The sequence below is a fragment of the Anoplopoma fimbria genome, chromosome 24, assembly GCF_027596085.1.
Source record: "Anoplopoma fimbria isolate UVic2021 breed Golden Eagle Sablefish chromosome 24, Afim_UVic_2022, whole genome shotgun sequence".
NCBI classification, from domain to species: Eukaryota; Metazoa; Chordata; class Actinopteri; order Perciformes; family Anoplopomatidae; genus Anoplopoma; species Anoplopoma fimbria.
In genome coordinates, this window is record NC_072472.1 from 3,801,424 (window position 1) to 3,816,673 (window position 15,250).

Here is a 15,250-nt window from a genome sequence, read left to right on the forward strand (position 1 = left end):
TAACATGGATGTCATGTAGTTCAATGTATGGATGAATTAACTTTTGCAGTCCCTGACAAATTAGCAATTAATCTAATTACCAAAACCAATTGACATGCAGTGAACTCTTGGGGAACCCCCGGGGCAGTTATCAGCTTCACTCCAGCTGGTAATCCAGCCTTGGATACATAGATATATACACAAATAGCATGCTAATCAACAAAGATGGAGGCTAAGGATTCTGAGCATGGGTTTGTTCTTCATCATCCTTACTATCCATTCATCACGTATTCGCAAATTAGTCCATGTCACAAAGTGACCGCGACTTGGACATTGATATCACTTGGCCTCCTTAGAAAATGATGTCATCAAAATTAAAAGTCTCAAAACATTTCTAAGACATTTCAAGCGATGACAATTTTTTTGGGTAGTCAATAGATTATTCAGTTTCCTCTAAAGCACAGGAGAATTTCCACAGAAATCTGAAGATAAAGAAGCACCAAAAAGTTGCAGTAAGTAAAAGCTTTCCTCGCAGTTTCACTGAGAATGATCAGGTAGTTGGCAGGTGTGAGTAATTGTTTTTTCCCACATATGTACGTGCAGATCAGCGATGCAGAGACACTTTGAAAACAACAAAAAAAAGAACAAGAGGAAGACAGCGATGTACGCCGAGAACACGCCTCGTATTCTTTCTTCAAAGAGAAAAAAGCTTCATCCCTTTTATCTGAGAGTTTTTATCTTTCATCTAAATTCTCTCTTTGAGCGTACGCCTTAAGAAGACTCTTCATCTTTCATTCTTAATTATTTTATTTTTTACTCGATAGGTCACAACTTTGCTTCAGTGGCAGAGGGTGAAGTATTTTGCGTGGGAGACTGACAGAAGAATATTTTTCTTTCTGCATGAACGTTTCAGCTTCAACATCTCACTGTACATCAACTGTTGCTGAAAGTGCAACGAACCCTGAACACTGTGACACTGAAATGTAATATCATTCATACGGATAGTTTACCTGTTTTTTTTTTTGGAATATCTTTGTCAAAATGTGGAAAAGCTATGGATGGTTGGGGGGATTTATGGGAGCTCTTCCTGTGCCCAATGTAATATCAGGTTAACCCCAAAATTTGCTATACTGGCCATTGGCTGGAGGCAGGCACGCCATGACAGGCAAAACATTGAAAGGTGCGATAGAAAAACTGATTTACATATATTCCAGTGCTGATTAAAATAATGCTATCAAATATTTCAATCAGAAAAGAAGCTGCATACTGAAAGTGTATGATTTTTTTCTTAATTTGAACCAAATTTCCTAGAACAAAAAGTGAAATTATTTTACTCTCTGCTGTTCCCCCCCCCCCCCGAGAGGAATGGGTCGTTATTATTTGATTCTCTGCAATCATGCAACAGCAATGGTTGTTTTCATTGCCATTAGACGAAGCAAACATGGGAGCTAATTTCAACTTTGATGACGGCCCTCAATTATAATGAGTATGTTTCCCCCTCAGCTAATGAGAGACAATGCAATCAGTTGATAATGTGCTCATTTATTTCCCTCCCAATAATTACAGTACAGTCGTTTACTCGTTGGTACATAAAGGTTAAGATATTTTGTCCACTCTTTCCATTCTTTAAATTCATTACTGTGGTCTTTGGGGGGAGTGTTGATTGCTACACATTGTTCAGGTTTATATGTAGGTGTGTTGTATTTTAATGTTTGATGTGCTGTCATTTTTTACTTTGTCAAATTTTAACCTTTCAGTACAAGTCCAGCAAGTCTACCCTCACCACTGATAATATTTCCTCTAAAGCAGGTCTGCTTCAACAACTGTGTCCTAAAAAACATGATGATATACAACTTATTTGAATTAGCGACTGCATTTTGTGGGAAATGTAATGCTTTCCAGATCAGGTTTTCAATAATTACACTAAACATGCAAACATTTACATTGTGCTAAACATTCTCTTGCATTTCAATGCGTTTCATTTGTTTTCCTACAGCATCTGCTTCTATCACCTAAAGCATGTTCTTTCATGATTATGCCTAGGATCTCAAAGCACTTGGTTAAGGTTAGAGAAAGCTTTAAGTCTTGCTTGAATATTGAAAAAGTCACTGCAGACCTTAAATGATTCTTCAGTAGCTGAAGGCTAAGAACATGAGGAGTATGCAGAAGCCCAAAGTTACTTTGGGCCAAACCTTCTGGAGTGTAAAAATGTTGCAAATTAATGTTAATTACGCCACCTTTACATACCGTTGAAAAAATATTAGAAAAATATTTTAGGCATGTAAAACAAATACTGTATAGTGAAAATATTTGCAATATTGAAACCTTGAACATGTTACATCTTTTAATTTCTGCTTAATTTGAAAAATAAGTCTTTCTTCTTTTTGTTTAAATGTGTGGAATAAATGGTAAGCTAATGGAGATGATGCTGACTCTTCTATACTAAGCATACAGTTGTCCTTGGTAGGGTAAGTTCATCTGTTTCATAGTGTTCATAGTGTAGACAGTATTTTCCATTGGAATCCTAAAACCTTTCTGTATTGTAAAAATCCCCACAACTGTTAATGAGTGATGGAATTGGATCACAAATCCAATTGCTTTCTGCTTAATGACTTACCATATTGACCATATTGTGTTCCTGTCCTATTCTTTTTTTTAGGTAAAGGAAATGGATAAATCAAACAGAACAAGAAGTCAGAGTGCATTTGATTGCACTGCATACCAAATGGTTTGCCCCAAGGTGCATTGGCAGCAGTGGACCGATATTGACTCATTAGAGGTTTACAACTGGAGACCTTCCATCTGCCAGCAGGTAGAAAATAGTAGCAGAGCAGGCCATTAACCAGAAAACAGAACTAATGAAGGGGGAAATTAACAAAATGCAAACAAATAGCACGTGCATTTCTGAATTCCCAGCCTTGCATCTGTTCATATGGCTTTCCTGTTTCCTGCATGTCGCCTCCTCAGTTCATTTTGTGAAGCTATCTGGGTCACATACATCTGCCACCGTTGGGGGAAGTCATCAAAACCAAATGGAAAAAGAAATACAAGAAATGTGTTTTGTCAAAGTTACCATTTACAATGAGGTGACCTTGATGGACGATGGGTTATTCTGACCTTTCAGCCTCCAGAATATTTATAGAAATGACCACGGTACCAACTAAAAACAGGTAAATTTATCATTGGGGGTTCGCGCAGAGAATGCAAAAATAAATACATTTAAAGAAGAATATGTGACTTGTATTCTGGTTGGGATATTTCTTTCCAACCCTTTCCTAACTGTAATCTTTTTGACTTCATACAGGATCCCTATTAGAGATGAAGGGCTTTCCGACATAACAATTTCATAACAGTGGGAGCGAGTCCTTCTGTCAGCAGCTTGTCAACTAGAATGACATGTTTCAAAGCCTCGGATCCAGAGCTATTTAAATACCCATTGGCTTCTTGCCCCCTCAGGATCCCGGGCCAAGCCTCCATATCCGTCCCCCTCATGCCAAAGACTGTCACTCACCTCACAAAAAAAATCCAAGACAAGCTGTCTTCGAGCTTTCGATGTGTTGATTTATTTCACGGCGTTCCATGCCATGCAATACTCAAATAAATTGCTACTCCTGTCCAGTGATGTACTAGACATGAGACAGAGGAGCAGAAAGAGAGAGTGTGCTAAGCTTTGTTCACAATATAGGCCTTCATGTTCACTGCAATCTATGGGTTATATCAGATTGAACTTTATAAAAAATGTGTACATTATTTAATGCAATTTTTGTGCAAGCTTTTGCTTTTCAAACGCAAAGACACCTACAGTAGAAATGTAATTGTTGCAGTTATGAGTGAATGACATGCTCTTAAAGGCTACTATACAACAGGCAACTGAATCTTCATTAAACAGGCCCTATTATGCTATTTTCCGGGTGCATATTTTTATCTCAAGTTACAGTTACGACATGTTTACATGCGTTAATGCTCATAATCCTCCTTGGTTTTCTCATCCTGGCTGTCCTGCAGCACATCTTCTCACCCTCTCTCTGAAACGCTCCGTTGTAGCGCTTGCTCCTCCCTCCAGAAAGCAAAGTCTGCTCTGATTGGTCAGCTGGCCCCGCTCTGTTGGGATTGGTCAACATTTCACATTTCAAAAAAACTCTTCCTCCGGAGCTTCAGCTCCGTCTCTCTCTTTTGTTGTTTGAGGGCCAAACTAGCCGGAAGGAGTTTTACGCCACTTCTGTAACATTGTGACCTCATAAAGTTACAGAAGTGAAGGAGAGAATTCAATGGCGCTGTTTCAGGCAGCTCAGGAGCTTCTGAGGGGGAGGGTAACTCCTTTTAGGCGTGGACTTCAGGTTTTACACTCTATGTACAAAAATATACACAACACACTAAAGAAGAGGGAAAAAGTGGAAAAGCATAATAAGGCCACTTCGTCACATGCGAGTAAGTTCTTTTCAGAATCCATGCTTCCTTTGTAAAATAGTTCAGGTAGATTTTGAATAAATGGAGGGAATTAACTGGTACAGTAAATTCAAATATGGGGAAGCAGTGGAGCAGATTGAGGCCAGTCGGTCACATGCACAATACAGTATGGTGTAACTCGATGTACCCTGGAGTACTCCTGCTCGTAGCAGTGACTAATTTGAGAGCATTGGGGAAACACAGTTCAGCACTGTACTTTCTGTAATTACCAAAGCCCCTGTGCATGATGAAAGATGGAGGGTAAGCTCCATTTCTCCAGAACGATGTCAGAGCTGCAGCGTTACGGAGACAAATTCAGTCATGTCTCAGTTTACATTGAATTACTTTGGTCTGATAAAACAAGCAATGTGAAGATGTCACCTTGGACTATTCTCTGATAATTATGGATAGATCATTTACAGTGAAAATAATAATAAGTGGCAGCATTTTTGGCTTAATTCTTCCTCCATTTTATTTCCTTCTGTCCTTCCCTTCCTTCCTATATCCTTCTTGCTTCACTTTTTTTTCTTCCATTTATTCTGTTGTGCCTATATACCTCTTTCATCCTGATGTCTTTGTTTCTTTTATTTAATTCTCTTATGAAGTCCTACTTTGATGTTAACTTCAGCTGAATCAAATCATTGAATGTAGGGACTCCTTCTTGTATTGGAGGTTTTTTTTACATCATGGTATTCATCCTTGAAGTTAATCCCTTTGGAGGAAAGCAGTATGCGTTTCCGAGCACCAGAGTCCCTTTAGAAAACCTCTCATTTTACTGCTACTGGGGTCTGACAGTCTACCCCCCTCAATCCTGGTTCTGGTTCTACAGTGCCTTACTTTCCTCCAGTGGGCCCAGCAATACGGCCTGGGTCTCCAGCAGCGGGGTGTCAGCGCTGCTCCTGGCCGGAGGAGGAGACGCTTCTGCAGGGAGCAGAGCTCTCCTCCTCCCGCCGGAACTTCCAAGTGCAGGTTGAAGGCAGCAGCGAAGTGGGAACTGGGTCTGTTTGCGGTGGGGTGGCTGTTGCTAAAGGAGGAAAACCTGATTGATTTCATCCGATTTCGCGCAAAATCAGACCCAGTGGATAGATAACAAGCGTTAAGATGACTATATGGAAATATACAATCATCTCGCTGATGGTCTCGTTTACTTATGAATGTCATTTAGAGCTATCAGTATGAAATGGTTTCACTGTGAGGACTTTAAATACACAATTTGAGCACTCCCTCTACCACCGTGCGCAGTTTTTCAGACAAATACAGTTATTCCAGTGTTTAATTTGGGGTTTTATACCACCAGACACAATTAGAGTAATTATACCATAAATTCAACTCTCTCTGAACTTACAGTATTTCTACAGGCAGAGAGAAACTATGAAAAGAGGTCTCATTAAAAATGTTGGTGGCGCCCCGGCACTTACAGTAACTCATACTGCAGCAGCAGAGAGCCGTCTTTGTTTTGGGAGCTGCTTTGGCATCCGTATACAGAGGCATGATCTGCGTTTACTGAAAAAAACTCTCGTGTCTCCGGAGCTTTTTCATCATCTGGAATAATTAATCGACAGGGAGCAATTAATGAATAATGAAGAAGGAAAATCTGAGCAATTACTATTCAAAACAGTGGATTAACTGCCACTGTCTCAAGGGATGGAAGACAAGTACAAACCAATAATTGTGTGTTCAAAACCCTCAATAAGATGAGTATTATCTGCAAATTTAAGGCTCAGCACTTTTAGAAAGTAATGTTATGAAATTTCAAGTTAATTACATTAGTTCATTGGATCATCGACTGCACATTATTTTTTCAAAAATGGGGCTGTCTGTCGTTTTTGGCAGTTATTTCACAAGAAAATAGACAAAAAATTGGTTAATGTTGCCACATTTTGTTTCTCTAATTAATCGGGTTTAAGGTCTGTGTGAGCATTGCTTTCCCAGCAGCATGCATCTTGATATTGCTTTAATTAAGTACCCAAGATTGCATCAAAGCGCTGCTCCAATTTGATTTAATTTCCACTGTATCCTGCACAGACAAACGTTCATAGATTATGTTAATCCAACACTCAATGCAAATAATTTGGTGTTCTCAGCAGCTCTAATGAAATTAAGAGTCTTAATGAGAAGCGCTTTAGTTGCAGGTGTCAATAAAAAAATTAAAGTCTACTTATCTCAGCTAAGAATTTATTATATTCTTGCTCAAAACAAACGCTTTTCATTTATACGTGCTCACAGTTGACTGAACTGATTAATTCAGTAACGCTTTATCAAACAATGCATTTTTTCTACTCTGTATCCAATCTTTGTTTAACCACAATGTCATGTGAGGTTCAATCAGATTTAAATTGCCTCAGCAGATGAGTGTCAGGTATTTTAATATGCTGGATAAATCAAAGAAGTAAAGTTCGCAGTTTGACAGACTTAATATTTTAAGGTTATAAAAAAATAACTTGTTAGATGAGGCAGACGAGGAAGTGAGAAAAAAAAAGTTGAGTTCAAGATAGTGAGGAAATGTTATTTCCTAAGATCATGAGAAATCTTGCTGACGCCAGTTAAAAAAAAAACTAATTGGCAGTTCTCTGCCTCCCGAAACATATTTTACATGAGATGTGAAGTAAAATGTGTAATTTAGTTGCATATCAATTTAGCTCCCCGCTGAGAAGCCTCTCATCCTTCTAAATGAGTCGTAGCTAAAGAAGAGCACGGTTACAACTCTGTGGGATACGTACAGTCGTCTCATCTCATTAGACATTATGTTTCAAGAGGAGGGGATACTGTCAGTGTGAGGAATCAAGTGTTCCAGAACAAGAAGGCAAGCAATAAGTGACCACATGTGACTAATGTACAACTCTGGAAATAACTGTCACATTTTAATATCAATAATCATGAGATTCTCTGCCATTGTCTCTGGCGTTTAGAGGAGAAATGCAGTAAATATTGATGCTAATCTCTCCGTCATCCTCTGACAACAGTTATTCAGCCTCCACTCAGCCGTCACACGTTTTGCATTTGTTTCTAATCTCTGCACCCTCTCCTAGGAATGAATGTTCTGCCACAGGAAATGATGCGTTTGATTGCGAATGGAAGAACTGGTTGCTGTTTGTAGCATAGACAGCCATGGTGTTTAGGATGATGAATGTAGAGAGTGTCGAGCACAACGGACAGAAAACAGAAAACAGAGTCATAGTACTGCATGACTAAATGTCAAGTAATCTGGAAAGCTCAGTGCAACATTGTTGTGGTCGATTCTGGGTCAATCTGTGCCGTTAGAAATGACAAAAATCAGGATTCCATGCAAAGCTACAGGAGTTGAGACGGAGTCATTTCTATTTCAACAATTGATTCCAATAAAAGAAATGAAAGCTACTTTGTTTTATTTGAAGTGAGCAGACAAAAGCTGCTTTCAAAACAGATGGGACTGATGTCTGAGGATTAGAACTGTACCAGGGTACAACCTGCATGTGGCAGCCCGCCTATGTTTTGGGTCATTCATAAACCGCTTCAGGGAGAGAGGCCTTTAAACATTGAAGTATAGCCATGCCCCTAGAATTGCGTGATTGTGGGTTTGCAGGGATACTTTAGTGCCATTTCATTAGTTTATGTGCAGTTTGATCGGCTTATCTGAAGAAACATATGGATAAATCTTTGTTTATATAAAATATAGGCAGCTTTGATGTAACAAAACATCTATATCCTTCTAAAAAATAAGAGTTGAGAAGTTGATATTCTTGCATAGCCAGACTTATATCCACAGCACTGTGTCAGCGCAAAAGAAAGGTCTGGCACCACTTATTATCTTTCTGGTATTGGGGGACAAAACACTCCGGCTTGTTTGTATTTCTTTAAACCAATCACAATAGACTTGGGCGGCACTAAGACCAGGATGCAGCCTCCTCTTTGGCCTTTCGGAAAAAATTAAGCAACGTCATCGTACATCGCAGATTTTCCTCGTATCTTGCAGGCCTACTTTCTACTAAGAAAACACACTGAAATGTCCGTTATATTGTCAGCAGTTCCTTGGCCCCTCATTTTGGTTTTATCAAGCCTTAAAAGTCTACACCTGTGTTTTAGCTCATTGACCACGAATAATGTATGGCTCACATTACCTCTAGCTATTTCCACAGTATGCCATTAGCAGTTAGATTGATTTCCTTCCTTCCAGGCAGCTATTGGTTTCAGTTCACTGCAGTACAGTATGGAATGAAAAAAAAACAAAAAAAACTTACACAGACACTTTTTCTTTCTTTCAAAGTTACATAAACTGTGTGGTAATGCTACAAGTGAGGACTGTTTGAAAGAAACACACAGCTGTCGCGTTCAAGGACACAGAAAAACTGACAACCAGAGAATCAAACAAAAAAGACATACCATAACAACTCCCAAGACTCAGGTTTTGTGCTGTCCTTGAATGCACCAACAAGGACAGTTTTCAGCGTCTCGTAAAAATGACACTCTCCTGCCGTAAACCAGCGTGAAAATTAACATATGTCTAATATGTGTAACAAGTGGGGGCGGTATGATGCATCGCTGTGCTTGTTGCAGCATTAGCAGAGTGGAGTTGGAGTGATTTTCACCTTGGTTTTTAAGAACATACGGTCATAAAATGGAAACAAGGCTGTTGGTGCAAAACCCCAACCTGACTGTGGAAATCTGAACAGGTGAACAAACGAGAAAGAAGTGATGAGTAGGTTTTCCAGTTTGTATTCTCTGGAGAGAATACAAACTGGAACACCACCACATTTCTTCAACCAGTGCTGTCAAGGTGTCCTTGTAGAAGGCGCTTAACCACCCACCTGTTCCACTGGAGCCGTTTAGTGGATTTGACTGAGACTGTGCCGAGATCTTCCCGAGGGGGCAGTGTGAGGATAAATAAAGGTTATAAAGGAAAATTGTCCGTTTTGAAAAGGCTACAAAGTCCAAAGATGTGACAATTAAAGATGCAGATATTACATTAACAGTGCATCCTTCCTATTCTGTGTCTGTATAGAGTATAGAGAAGAACAGATCCATGCGGCTGCCAATAGTTTTCATTCAAATGTCATCTTGTAAAATGTAGTTATTGGCAAGAATCTTGACTCAATAGACATTAGAGAGTGAATATTGGCCTATTTTACCTCCCAACACTAACTCTAAGCAGCTTATTTTACATACTTAAAACCTAAAATATCAGGATTTTTTTTAATCAAAGTGAGTATCAGAATAAAGATACAGTCATTTATTTCCTACCAATTTGAATTGAGCGTTCTTATGCAAATAACCACTGCAGACGAGAACAACAAAGTAAACGAATACAATTAAGGATTTCTGACAGTTTACACTGACATTACATTGACTGGTTAAACTATTTTTCGAGATGGTTCTGGGACGGTGGTAAGAAAACAAATTTTCTGTTGAATAAAGTTCTTAGGAAGAAAATTGGAATTGGCAAAAAATGGAATCTGCAGGTCGGACTCATAACCTCAAAATCCATTGCTGCCACACCAATTTGTTTGTTAAATGTAACTATGTTAAGACAATCAGGATCAATCTGAATTATACAATAGGTAAACTTTTTTTTTTTAACTACAGATTCAATCACCACCACAAAAGAAAATGTTTCATATAATGACACCAATAGAGGTCAAACCCCCCCCCCTAAAAAACGTGACTTTTATTGATCGTGTAGTCAAAATGGAAATGTGCAGCAATGTCTGCTGTTTTTTTTCGGACACGTGTGAGATGAGATAGATAATAAATCAGGTTCTGTTTGTTTGCTTTTGATGGAGTGCCACTTGAGCAGATGAGAGGCTGAAGATGGTAGAAATCAGACCACAGAGCCACATGTTCCTTTTCACAGTGTCTCTCTATTTATCCGTCTCCCGCCCACCTCTAATTTCCTTTGCTGAGGCACGTGTGATTTCTTTCTCCTCGCCGTGCTGCAGTGCTCGTCCGTGATTGGGCAAATGTGCCCCGCGACTGCTGCTGCCACTGCAGCTACTTCATGATTTAATCAGGATGAGACACACTTTGACTTTGTCCGTTTCTCTGTGTGGTCCTCCCCCGATGCTTTCCTTCCTTCACCTTCCTCCCCCCCTCCTCTCCTCTGGTTTTTTCGCCATGTTGTCCCTTCACCAAAATTCCAATCTGTGTGTTTTTAGAACTGAGGTTGTTTGCAGAACCATTCTCAGTGGCTTCATGTTAACAACACTCACATGGCTGTCTCACACAGAGAACACATCGTCATTTCTATGCATGTGCACCACACTGCTCTAACCCTAAAGGGAATCACACAGATGTCTGGGCACCTGGTGATCCGTTCTGAATGTTGCCAGTTGTCATGCCAAATATCTCATTTAACAGCCAGGGTAAACTGACATAAATCTTGGGTTAATTGTTTGCTCTTTCCTCAAGGAGTCCAGCAGTATTAAACTGCCTTAAACCCATATTTTACCATCTTAAACCAGTATTAGGCGGTCTTAAACCAGTTTAAGACTGCCTTGAACCAGTATTAGACCATCTTGAACCAGTATTAGACCATCTTGAACCAGTATTAGAACGTCTTAAACCAGTATTAGACCATCTTAAACCAGTATTAGACTGCCTTAAACCAGTATTTTACCGTCTTAAACCAGTATTAAACTGTCTTAAACCAGTATTAGACTGTCTTAAACCAGTATTAAACTGTCTTAAACCAGTATTAAACCGTCTTAAACCAGTATTAAACCGACTTAAACCAGTATTAAACCGTCTTAAACCAGTATTTTGCCATCTTAAACCAGTATTAGACTGCCCTAGACCAGTATTAAACCATTATTAAACCATCTTAAACTGGTATTTAACCGTCTTAAACTAGTATTCAACCATCTGAAACCAGTATTAAACTGTCTTAAACCAGTATTAAACCATCCTAAACCAGTATTAGACTGCCTTAAACCAGTATTTTTAGTGGCTGTCTGTGCCGTGCACTGAAACCGCATGTGTGTTGTAATTGACAAACTTGTTTTTCAATTAAGTGCTTGTTCCTTTATTTGTGGACAACTATTTTATTGCTTTTTTTCATCTTTAGTTCCCTCATTAAAGGATTAAAGAAAAGGATGATAGCAATTTTGTGCATTGACAGGAAATTTGTGATTTGAAAAATATATATATACCCAAATGGATGACCGTCCATTGACAACTATTGAAGGGAGCACAGTCTTCTGAAATGGTGTCTACTCTCCCAAAAAATGTAATAAAACTTGTTGCAATATTGTCTGGACACTTGAATAAATCTTACATTAAACATTAAGTTCTGAGTCATTACAGTTGCGATGTATCAAGCAGTTCAAGTGATGAGTTTAAGTCCCCAAAAGTAAATCTGTCTTCATTTTAGTAAAATCTGAATACCTCCCAGGACCCTACCAGTTGAATCCATGCTCTTGTGGGTAGCCGTGCACTTTGTAAGTAGGCTATCTGGATCACATGTTATTTTACTGTGCGAGAAACTGAATTTAAATGTGCCATTGTGATTGATGAGCAGTATTCATGAATGGGAGGCTTCCCTCTTAAATTACCATATAATTGCCATGAATATATGCAGATTGATCAGTCCGAGAATCCCAGATCTAACATCTTCCAAGGGAACATTAATAGTAAATGCCATCAAACGGTGCTTTCAAGCTCATTTCCCATGCACAATTCAGGCTCAATTGTCAGCTATTAGAGGAAAAAAAGAACCTTTTGGCCCAGAAGGAATGCACACATAGCTGAGAAGGTGGCAGTGATAATGAGAGACGTCCACATTAAGTATTTTGGAATAATTTCTTTGACGGGTTAATGCTTTTCTCAAACAGCCGTCTGTTGAAAATATTCAATGTCTTTTTCTTGGTCACAGTCATAATTGATTCTGGGGAAGTACTTTAGAGAAACCAAGGAATTATTATCATTTTATAATAACTCATTGAATTGTTTTAGCGTGAGTTTCATGTCGCTTTCATCCTAGTTTTTCACGTTTTACATATTGGGAGAACATTTCTCATTAGTGCAGCTTTGTGAAAGCAACAATAGAAAAATATCAATGACTAGTTCACCAAATTATAAGCAGCCGTTTATAAGAAAATCTTTTGCAAATTAACTGAAGTCCCTTTGAAAATAGAATAATAAACTCATAAAAAATGATGGAGCAAGGAAAAAGATTCATTAGTAGCCATTAGAATTTGAAGAGAAAAGCAGATACGATGTAGCTCGTGGTTGGTGATGGTGATATGAGCTGCTTTTTAAAAAAAACTCCTGCAGCAGAGGATGCGGTGTTATTGCAGCTTTGATGGTGTTGGAAGGTCATTGCACCGTTGGTGACCGAGTGGCGTGACAACAGGCTGAGCTGGTGGTGGTGGCAGAACTAAAATTAGAGGGTGGCAACACATTACCAATAGCTATTGGCATGCAAGGCTATTTATTCTTAGAGACTGACCTAAAGAGCACTTTGTATGGGAAAATTCAAACTTCAGAATGTTTATTCCTTAATTCTGGTTCATTTAAGTAGCTGATAACAATGGTATTTGAACTTTGATGACACCAAATGACTGTATTGACTCGGTGAAAATGACCGGTTTGGGTCTTGTTTAAGTCTGGACCAACAAGCAATGGTCAAAAAGTCTCGCATAACAATGTGATCTGAAGGCCAACTTAAGGTTAATATGAAGTACAAACAGATTCCAAGCAAAGTCACTTAATGTTGATATTACAGCCGACTAGGTTATCATGCAGGGCGAAGGTCACGGGTGCAGAATCTGTGTCTAGTAGTTTGCTTGGAAGTCTTTCTCTGCACCTGGGACAAAGTAATACATGTACTTGGAGAAGGACAAAGTGAATTGGACTTGTCACAGCTGACATCCTTCTTTGAATTTAGCCAAGATAATGAGTACGAATAAATTTGCCAAAGTAGCTTCGCTTTTAAAATATGAAAGTCCAGAAGAAATATGACTCTAAAAGTAACATTAAACCAACACTATCGCTGTACCCTGTCACTGCATAATGACTTTCCTCAAACAGTCATTTTAATGAAAGTCTCTCAAATGTCACATTGGCTATATGCAGAAAATCAGAGCGGCAGAAAGTGATGCTAGAAAGAAGATGAGAGAAAATTTGGCTTTAAAAAGAAAATGCCTCCAATATACAAATGAGTCAATTTCATTAGTTAACTAGAAAGGTGAACCTAGTAGAGTGCAGATCTCCGTCAGGTGTGAAAGCAACGACCACTGCTATATATTTTTTTCAAACACACTCACTCAAAAACAAGCGGGAGATTACAAAGGCAATTGGTTCAAAGTCTATTCATATAATAATGCAAAAAAACTAAATCAAACTCAACAAGCTGTCTGCCATCGTAGCAGCAGTGGAGTTGCGTTGAGGTAAAGCACAATGTAGTGGTAGTTCTGTTGGCTGTTAGTCAAACAAACCCTCCAAAACAATAGACCTGAGCCAGGTGATGTAAGCAAACCAGTGGGCTGTAAAGCGTTGTAAAACACACTTCAATCAAACCAAAACACAAGCGGCGATGTACACAAGCAAGGAGTCCACGTCATACAATCTTGTCAAAAACCAAATGAAACTCACCAAGGTGTCTGCCACGTAGAGTTACAAAGAGGTACAGTAGTGTGTGTATTAGTACTTTAATTATTTCTTAGCGGTGAGCCACACACACCGTGCTAAACAATAAAAGTGAGCCGGATAGCAGCGGCCGAGAGGTACTCAGCAGTGTGTGTTTACTGTAGAGTTTGGATACCAGAGCATGGGCCATCAACTTAACAGAAATAATCTTCACACTTATGCATACAGCAGCTCTTTGGGAAACACAGCGTTTAAAAAAAAAAAAAAAAAAAAAAAAGCCCTTTGGAAAACATGCATACACCGACAAGCACTCTCTCACACACACACTTAAAAACACAGACTATCCAGAAGAATGCTTTCCAAATATTGTCCCAGTGCTCTATCAGCTTGCCAGCGGGCGCATCATGATGAACGGTGTTTGCCTAGTTGGAGGCCGTCATTAGCTACCTGGGGAAGTGTTCAGAGCTCAGAGGGGCCGTGTCCTGGAGTCCCACTTGCTCTTTGGGAAGGAACATCCTCAGGCGGAAACATCCACAACCTCCTCTTCCACCCAAGCGAAAAATCTATTCATCAGCGGCTGTAATGAGCTCACAGCACTGCCTTCCCTTCTGTACATGTGGACCAGTGCACCCACACAAGTGTGGGTAGCATCCATACACACCCACAAGCACTGGTGCAAGACGTGGCTAAATCCACACTGTTAAGGTCTTATCACACCGGGGATGAAAATGAAAAGAACAAAGCAACTATGTTGAATACTCGCTTGGGGTTTTTCAAGTTCAAACCTTTCATAATAAGGCCGACACTAAATGTTTATGTTTAGCTTTGCACAGTCACAAAATCATTGATTCATACGTTTTACTATGATAAACACAAACTCAAATCTACACACTGAAGACAGGCTGGTCATTCCAAGTGTACAACACTATGTAGAAAAGTTACAGTGTGAACGCATTTCCTATGAAGCATGTCATTGTAATAAGTGTAAATTGCTGAGATTCTTGCAATGGTTTTCATCAGTGCGATGTTCAGCTGTTGTTATTTTTGAAGTCAGCAGACATGCTTCATTGTTTCATTACAAGATTCAGTTTTATGGCAAGAAAAAGTTGAAAAAGAAGCTTCTGATGTCTAGACAAGCATGGCTTATTTGGACAATGTATCAAATGAAATAGCTGTATATCGTATAGGTGTGATAATCCTATTCTGTATTTAGATTAAACATCTTTTTACAGATTTGCTGTCTGGATGGATTGGATTATGCAAAACT

General features: G+C 39.1%; 1 protein-coding gene across 1 annotated transcript in view; it reads right to left on the reverse strand.

The window, feature by feature from the left end:
* Positions 1-15,250, reverse strand: part of fstl4 (follistatin-like 4) — a 183,783-nt gene that overhangs the window by 76,500 nt on the left and 92,033 nt on the right. The window lies entirely within an intron of this gene.